Raw genomic sequence first — 3,620 nt, 5'->3', positions numbered from 1 at the left:
CATTCAAGATTCCCCCCAAACTCCGCTGGGGGGGGGGGGTCGTTAACACCTTTTGGAAAAAAATAGCATCATGAATAATTTCTTTTCTGCCAGCAAGCGTCTCGATTCCAACCCCCGATCGGACCCTGAAACGCAGCACGAAAAGACCCCACGGAGGAAAGGTTGTGTTGGTGTTTGCGTCCGTAGCTTCCACCATTTGCTGGGCAAGTTCCATGTTGTATTCATATATTGTAAATATTTGTGTGAGTTTTTGCCTCCCCTCAAGAAACCTAAAAAGTTGTTGTGGTTTATATGAACGTAAGAGCGTTAGACCAAAACCCAGGGAAACCAATTTACCTGAATGTGTTTTAAATAATTAATTTGAATTACGCCAATAAATCAACCGTACCTAAGCCCGGCCCCCACCTTTCCTCCCCTTTCCTGTTGGCTTTAGAAAATATGCTATGTGCTAAGCTAATCTATGTTTATGTAAGACAAACCAAACATTTTGAAGATGGTTAAAAAAAATAAAGATAGCATAAATATAAACCACATCCTTCAAGTTAAAGAAAAAGAGGAAAGTTGATGTTATGGAGGACAAGAAAGAAAAAAAACGGGGCGGGGGCTTTAGGAAAAGGGTCCAATCCCAAATGCATTATATATATATGATATATAAAACTGACGTGCATTCCAAGAAACGCAGGAAAAAAGTGAAGGCTTCCCAGAATAGCCCGGATCCCAACTCCACCAAACCACGAACCGGAAATTAAAAAAACCCTCGCGACCCTGCCGCTCCCGCAGCCGGTCTGCAAAAACCACCAAACAGGAAAGTCTTCGTGCTCCGTCTGAAAGCTTTTAACGGCAGTGTACCTGAAAACAAACCCCAAACAAGCCAAAACACCAATACAAAACAAAAACCAGGAAAGTGGCCCCAGGCTGAGGAAAACAAGAAAACAAACCCTTCTTTTCCTGATTGGACGGAACCAACACGGAGGAGAAGAGAAAGAGAAGAGAGAAAGAAAGAAGGAAGAGAGAAGAAGCCCCGCGGCCCGTGTTGAAAAGTGCCGAAAGTGCTTTTTGAAAATTGGTTTAAAGAAATGACAAGGAAGTGAATTTTTCTAATGGCGTTAAAAAAGCTTCCGAAAGTTTCTCCGGCTCCCGTCATCCGTCGCGACCCAGGAAGGCGATGACGATTGCGATGTAGGCCGATGAAGAGTGGTGTGCTAACTCCCGGGCCGCCTATCAAGGCGGGCTGTTTGCATAAAAAATGTAAAATGCATCATCAAAAATCAAACGTCTGATATCACTCAAGCCCCTCCACGCCTCGCTCCCCCCCCCGTTTGGATTTAAACGACAAAGAAGAAAGAAAACCCCCGTTTATTTCTTTTTTTTTAGCTTCATTTTTTTTTGTTTTCCGTTGGCCGTCCCGTGGCGAATCGTTGTTGTTGTTGTCCGTCGTCTCGGTGTGGTTGGAAGTTGCTGAAGCAAAGAGGGAGTGTTAAAAATGGAGTTCCTCCTCCTCCTCCCTGGCCTGCGGGGGGGCGCTGCGGGCTATGACCTTCCTGCTCTGTGCAGTCCGCCTGGCTGCTCTCACCTCCCTGGTGGCCCGCCTCCCCCGGCTCCGTCGCAACGCTCGCGCGCTGTTCAGCCGTCGGGCTCCCGCGAGGACCTTCAGCATCTTCTCCCCTCCCGAAGCTCGTGCAGCGACGGCTCATTGTACCATCGCAGACTGCAGGGGGGGGGGAATAACGTTAATTCAACACAAACAAAACATTTTTGGCAAAATTCATTGGTACAAATATTTTAATTACATAACGGATATGAATTAATTATAATAATAACAATATATAATAAATATTTATAAAATTAATTATTATTTAATAAATTATAATATAATATAATATTATAATATATATCAATCGTCTGTGGTTAGGGTTAGGGAAAGAGGAAGGAGCGGAGGGGAGGGGGGAGGAAAGGAGGAAGGGGAGGAGGAGAGGAGGGGGGGAGGAAGGGGGGGGGAAAGGAGGAGGACCGGAAGGGGGGGGAGGGAGGAGAAGAGGGGAGGAGAGGGAGGAGGAGGGGAGCGGGGAGGAGGAGGGAGGCAGGAGGGGGAGGGGGAGGAGGGGGAAGGGGAAGACCTGAAAGGCAGAGACGGAAGCTTTCAATGTTTCCCTGTTAAACCTTCCTCCCCTGTGAAATTAGAGTTCCCCACTTTGTCGCTCCAGAAGCACAAGGAAGCTGCCTGCAGAGCGACGCTCCGTGACCTCCTGACTCCCCTGACCGCTCCTCTGAACCTTCCAGGACTTCCTCCCAAATTTTAATGTGATCTTCAATTAATTATAATTATTCTTATATAAAGATCCCAGTGTCAGATTCATTCATTAAATAAAATATTAATAATATTCTGTTTACTTGTTTTACCTCCCAACACTTCCCCGTCCACTGTTTCAAAATTAAAAGCCCCTCTAGAAACGCGCTTCACTTTTGAAACCAAAGGCCCTTTTATTGTTGAAAAACATTTGCTGTGGAACAACCCCTCTCCAAATTCAATGGGTTAATGTAAAAATCTGATTCATGAATATTGAATCAGTATAGCACCTGTATCTGTATGGATGATTTGAATCAGTATAACACTGTAATGTTTATGAATGATATTGATACAGTAATCACTGTATCTTTATGGATGTATTGATCAGTTATACACTGTATGTTTATGGATGATATTGAATCAGTTATACACGCATCTTTAAATGGAGTGAAATATTGATCAGATACCTGTATCTTTATGGATGAATATTGATCAAGTATACACTGTATCTTTTATGGAACTGAATATTGATCAGTAATACACTGTATCTTTATGGATGATACTTGAATCCTGTATTGACAGTCCAAGAACTGTGGAACATATGCGGCCTTTAGCTCGTGTTTCTAGAGTTTACGTGTTGTTACGAACACGTTAGGAATTGTTAAATGTGATATTTCTTAAAGGGAGTTTGGTGTAATATTTTCCCTGCCAGGTGCCCTCCCCCAGGTGTGTGTGTGCGTCTCACCTTCCGATGGGATCTGGGAAGAAGTTGTGAGCCAGGGTTTTGGTTTTTTCAAAACCCCGGTTTTCCCTCCCCATGGATGACCCCGTCCCTTGTTGAAGGCCCAAGGAACCCCAGGCCCCGGCCCCTGACTCGTGCTGCCCGGTACACCGTGGGACGAGTAAGAATGACCGTAGTAGTTCTCCAAAAACCACGAGAACTCCCCCCTTAAAGAACTTTACACTCCTGCTGTGAACACATCCCCCTGGACACCACGAAACACACAAGATTATTTACAAACAGTTAATATATATATTATTAATTATTATTATATATACATATACTTATGGATATACTTATAACCAAGTTATAATCAGTCCCAGTTGTTGATCATTATAGCCAGTGATACAGTGAATAGACACAAAAAGAAATAGTTCATAAGAAAAGAAGCACACAAAAGACGTGTGAGGCCCCAGCCAGGGAAAACAAATGCATTGTGGGTAAACAGTAAAAGTGCCAAAGTGTCATGGCTTGTCTGCACCTGTTTTCCACGTTGGTACAAACCGGAATCTACCCCAATGGTTAAATATCGGCTGTAAAGGCCAACAACGA

This window comes from Morone saxatilis, unplaced genomic scaffold (genome assembly GCF_004916995.1).
Source record: "Morone saxatilis isolate NCDOM2014 unplaced genomic scaffold, NCSU_SB_2.0 Contig8, whole genome shotgun sequence".
Classification (NCBI taxonomy): domain Eukaryota; kingdom Metazoa; phylum Chordata; class Actinopteri; family Moronidae; genus Morone; species Morone saxatilis.
This window is presented reverse-complemented; position numbering follows the sequence as displayed.